This window comes from Alligator sinensis, unplaced genomic scaffold (genome assembly GCF_000455745.1).
Source record: "Alligator sinensis unplaced genomic scaffold, ASM45574v1 scaffold781_1, whole genome shotgun sequence".
NCBI classification, from domain to species: Eukaryota; Metazoa; Chordata; order Crocodylia; family Alligatoridae; genus Alligator; species Alligator sinensis.
The window spans coordinates 1,894,584-1,900,586 of record NW_005841845.1 but is presented as its reverse complement, the minus strand read 5'-3'; positions in this window follow the sequence as shown (position 1 = coordinate 1,900,586).

Below are 6,003 nucleotides of genomic sequence, written 5' to 3'. Positions count from 1 at the left end.
CCACCCAACCCCACCAGCACACCCCAATCCCCCACCTCACCAGGACACCCCAATCCTCACCCAATCCTACCAGGACACCCAATCCCCCCACCTCACCAGGACACCCCAAACCCCACCCAACCCCACCAGGACACCCAATCCTCACCACCTCACCAGGACACCTCAATTCCCACCCAAACCCACCATGACACCCAAAGCCCCCACCTCACCAGGACAGCCCAATCCCTACCCAACCCCACCACAAGACCCCCACCCCCACCCAACCCTACCAGGACACCCCAATCCCCTCCAGCCCCACCACAATACCCCTCTTCCCCCTCCAATTCCACTCTCTATTGGCTCCTCCTGGTCCTGGAGCTCCTCCTTCACAGCCCTGCAGACTGCTTTTTAACTCCTTCCCCTGAAATGGCCCTGCGCTTAGATCCTCATCAAGAAGTCAGGCTGGGAAGGGACCTCAAGAGGTGATGTAGTCCAAACAGGGATCACACCGGCCACCTTGGTGTTACTAGCCCCAGGCTCCAAGCATCCGAGTTCTAGTTGGTTTAGCTTCGACACGGCCCTAGCCCCCTCCCAGCCTAGTAGTTGCCAACCCCGTTTGAATTTATTTCGGGAGATTTCTGGAACGCCAACCTGCCTGTGACAATGCGAACGTGCCCGTGTGCTTTCATGTATCAGTTATGGACTACAGTGCATAGACTTTACATCAGGAAGGCAAATGCACATGACTATTACATTTAAAACAAACCTGCCGGACTACTGCATAAAATCAGATTCAACATTTCATCACATCTATTTTAATGAATGCCCTATCGTTGATCTCCCAGGTGACTCTCAGCCATCTGCTGGAGATTTATATCTAATCCCTGGAGACTCCAGGGCAACCCTGGAGGGTTGGGGACCCTCTTGATATCATCCAGCAAATTCGTGCACTTTCCAGTAGCTCTCTTTGTTTTTGCTTTGAGCGTAAACTGAACAACATAGGGCTGGCCTCCCTGAGGGTATTAGTAAAGCATATCGTTTCCCTTTAACTGCTGAAAAATGTGTGTTGTGTTATGTATGATGATGTGCCACAACATCTGCACCCAGCTTTTCTAAATCCCAGATCTGGCCATGCTTACATATCATTCCCAAGAGAAACCCAGAGGTTTCAAATAGGAATCTGTAGTGTCAAGAACATCCCGCTGTGGTCTGAGTAGATTTGCTCTATTATTTTCCTGTAGTAAATGAGTGAAAGCCAAGAGCGGGTATTTTCCAAAGGGTGCTTCGAGTCTAACAAGGGGAACCTTGAGTCTATAAAGGTTGCAAACCGTCGGTCTAGGGATTTGTTTAGGCAGTGGCTAGTTGTTGCAGGGTTATGTCAGGATGGCACACATTGAGACCAGATTAAAAAAAAAGAAAAGATTCACATATACTTAAGACAGAAAAAAATGTTTTTATCACTTTTGACCAAGAACAGCTTTTGCGGCGGACCAAGCTAGATAATAAAATGAGCCGAGTGGTATGGCTTTGGGGGGTAAGAGTGAATGAACACTTGTATTAGTGGAGAAGATTGTTGTTTTGCCCTCGCTGTACAATTCCCTTCAGTGTAGGTGTGCAAACATGCATACTGGATGTGGCCAGGTGTGTATCACACCTGAGTGTGGCTGCTTCTGAAGCAGCAGGTGCTAGTAAGTGCTGAACTATCCAGACCAAGGAAGTCGTGGTAGACCAGTGGCAAATCTTTTGATTTTTGGATATGCACAATTGAAAATGAAAATATGCAGCACTGGAACAACGCACAGATTCAGTATACAGTACTCGCTGAATATGTCTGCAAACCAAAGGCGTCAAGGTCTTTAAACTGCAGTTGGCTTTCTTTTCTTTCAAGGTACTTTACATTGCAGTCATGCCACAAAGCATGTTACGTTATCCTACGCTCCTGGGCTGCATGCTGGTGCCCCAGTTTTAGCTAGCTCAAAGGTAAGCCAGGTTTTCCCATGTTACACTGAAGTCACATCTGTGCATTAACTTCAGGCACCCCAGGCAAAAAACTACCACTTCTATGTGCACCACTTGGGAGGGCTACAACAAGGACACATTTCTTTGCTACCCTGCCAGCGTGCTGAAAGATTTGGGAAACCTGCTTTGCAGTCGGGAATGAATTGCTAGCAGCCGTCAGCAGGTCTCCTGAGCCCGCATCTGGGGCAGCGTTCCCACGTGTGCGCCAAATCCTAATGCAGCATTAACAGTGGCTCTAGTGGGAACCCTATTTGTTTAACGAGAGCAGCTCAACGACGGTTTTGACGAGTGTCACAGAACAATATCCATCGGATCCTTATAATTATGCATTCTCACGTGGTACCAATACAAAGAAATGAGCAATCATGAATCACTTAAAAGGAGCATTGCTTCCTGAACCAGTATTTTCTGTAGGAAATTTTCTCACAGCAAGTCATCTGAACATGTTGATCATTGCAGAGAACATGCAATGTATCCAGCAAAGCACTTCGGTTGCCCGTTGTTGGGTCGATCTCCCCATAATAGAAGGAGAATTAGAGGTGTCAGAAGCGTGACAAAGCAGGACCAGGTGCAGACTGCGAGTTTAGCAATGGGCACGAGTTAGGATTTCCTGCAACCGTCACCTAGCACACCTCAAACGATCGATGACAGATGGAGGTGATGATCACTCAGATTATTTTGTTTAGAGATTCAGGGAGGTGGGTAAATCGCCTGTCCCATGCTTTCACCAGCACTTACAAAGCAATTTCTCGGAGTGAAAATGCAGAAAGGACAAGCATATCTTCTCTTTCCATAGACAAGGACCTCTGCTTGGACCCTGCCTTCACAAAGGCCTTACTGAATTTGTGGTACGCACCCAGATTGGGGTCATTTCAGACCAGCTCGGGTGTAGACTCCCCACAGGACAGGTTGGAACTTTTCTGCCAGAAACAGGGGTTTGTGGGGTGGATGGAAATTGAGGTTTCTGCCAAAACGACAGTTTAAAAATATGAGTTTTTCATTAAAAAAAACCAAACAAACCCTGAAACATTTTCGACTAAAAATGAACATTTTGAATATTTAGTTGTTCAAAGAAAAATGCTTTTCATTCACAAAGAAAGGTCCTCACTCTAATTCCCTAGGGACCCATAATCTTTGGCTGCTTACCTACCCGCACAACACACATTTTCAGTGGTTGAATTGAAAAGGTTATACTTCATCTTGCAAAAGCTTTGTGTAATGGGGAGACTCCCCCAGACCGGTATCAAACTGGTTATATCCCTTTTGTTTCTGACTGCCAACCTACCAGCCACGAGTTATTCCAGTAAGTGTGCTTTAGATTCATAACAAAATATTTGCATACACCGTGCCACTTATTGAATGAGTTTGGTATAAAAATCACACCTTTAAATTTGTACAGCTCTGCCTAAAACATGAATAGTGGTTCACAACAACAACCAAAAGCATGGTTTACGAAGAGACGAAAATCAAGACTATCAGGGTCACTTAATGATGTAGACCCTAAAAATGACTCCCTGTCTTTTCTTTGTGACAAACTTTGCCGTTCTCCCTAGCCCCAGAGGAAATCTAGTGATTTTGGGGCTGAGCAAAGCCAGTGCTGTAAAGCACAGCTGCATTATAGACAGGACAGGCAGCAACTCCTTGAGTTAAGGCTGCCCAACACTTTTTTTCCATAATAAGACTTTGCTTCCTGATGCTTAAAACTTTGCCAAAAAGATGGAATTTGTCCTTGTTGTGTGTCTACCTGTATTACAACCATTTGGGACATGGCAATAAATATGGTTCGGCTGTTTTTCAGAGTGAGGTTAAATAGCAATCCATTGGTTCCGCCTATCTTCCTTCATTAATGAAGGCAGGCCAGGTGCTTTGAATAGACGTGATCTCTTTTATTAGACCAACTGAGTCCTTGGAAAAAAGATCTTAGCAAGCTTTTGGGTGCAATTACCCTTCTTCAGGCACAGCGAGTCTCTGCTGTTCTTCAACAAGACTCCAAGGAATAATTATAATGATTCTTGAATAATAATTATTATTAACGAAGGAATAATAATTATTATTGAAGAGAACTGAAAGGGAGATCAGGCCTGGAAGTGACTGAAAGACCAGTGCTGATATAACAGCTGATGACTGTTTCTCTGCAAAGCTCGGACGTCTCCAAACTTTGGAGCAAGGAGTTGGCATTTAGCAGGGGATTGGCTTTGTGCGGATGGGAGGGGCAGGGTGTGTGTCAGGGGGATGAATGAGAGACAAGAACCCAAAGTTGGTCCTGGGGCTATAAGTGGGCCGGTTGGTTACTGGGAAAGGACCCAAGCATGCAGGACTGGGACTGGGATGTACAGCTAAACCATAAGGGGGAACTGAAGGACATTCGCATGAGGAGCTCTGCGGGTTGGAAGGAGGGAACAGGATAGCAGCAAAGCTAAGGCCAGTATAGATACCAACCCACCAACTATTTGAGCTGACTTAGTAAAGAGGCACCTGGAGGGGTTGAATGTATTTAAGTCAAGAGGTCCTGATGATTTCATCCTAGGGTGCTTAGGGAACTAGCTGGAGTCATAGCGGAGACGCTGGCACAACCGTTTGAGCACTCGTGGTGCTCAGGACAGGTCCCAGAGGATTGGAAAAGGGTCAGCGTGGCCCTTATTTTCAAGAAGGGGAGGAAGGAGGAACCAGGTTAACTATAGGCCGGTTAGTCTCACCTGTATCCTTCACCTTTGAGAAAATTGTTAATGATCACATTTGTGGGGGACCAGCGGGTAAAATAATGCTAAGGGGCAATCAGCATGGGTTCACAGCAGGCAGATCTTGCTTGACTAACATGATTTCATTTTACAACTGGGTCACAAAATGCTTGGATGAAGGAATAGAGGTCGATGTTATTTACTTAGATTTTAAAAAGGCCTTTGACACAGCGTCTGACCCAGTTCTTATAAATAAACTAAGTGGTTGCAATGCAGATTATTACACAGTCTGGTGGGTAGAAAATTGGCTTATGGGACGCACCCAGAGAGTGGTGGTGGACAGGTCGGTCTCTACCTGGAGAAATGCGGACAGTGGAGCCCCCAAGGCACTGTCCTGGGACCGGTGCGATTCAATATCTTCATCAGCGACTTGGAGGAGGGAGTAGAAAGCACCCTGCCCAAGTTTGCTGACGACATCAAACTATGGGGGGAGGCACAAACTAGACGGAGGGAGTGAATCCAGGTGGATTTGGACAGGCTGGGGAAATGGGCTGAACAGAATAGGATGCAGTTTGACAAGGAGACATGTCATGTGCTGCACCCGGGGAGGAGAAATAATCAACACTCCTACAGCCTGGGAGGGACCAGTCTAAGGAGCACAACTGTGGAAAGGGAGTCGACTCCAAAATGAACGTGAGTCACTAGTGCAAGGAGGTAACAAGTAAAGCTAACCGCACCCTTTCTTGCACAAGTAGGTGTATCACAACCAGGTCCAAGGAGGTGATACTTCCCCTCTATGCGGCACTGGTCAGGCCGCAGCTGGAGTACTGCGTCCAGTTCTGGGTGCCGCAATTCAGGAGGGATGTGCATGGCCTGGAGAGGGTTCAGAGGAGGACCACTCATCCGGTTAAAGGCCTACAGAAAAAACCGGACGTGGACCAATTGGGAGACCTGAACCTCTTCAGCCTCCGCAAGAGGAGGCTGAGAGGTGATCTCGTGGCCACCTACAAACTCATCGGGGGCAAAAAATAGGGGATCCGATGTTTACTAGGGCACCTGTCGGGGTCACTAGAAATAATGGCCACAAACTGGAAGAGAACAAATTCAGATTGGACATCAGGAGAAAATTCCTTAAAGTGAGGGGTGCCAAAATATGGAATAGGTTTCCAAGGGAGGTGGTGTTGTCTCCTTGGAGGTGTTTAAAAGGAGATTGGACAGACACCTGGTTGGGGCCATCTGAACCCAGCGCGCTTTCCTGCCCAGGGCAGGGGGTCGGACTCGATGATCTCATAGGTCCCTTTTGACCCGAACATCTAGGAAAGGTAGT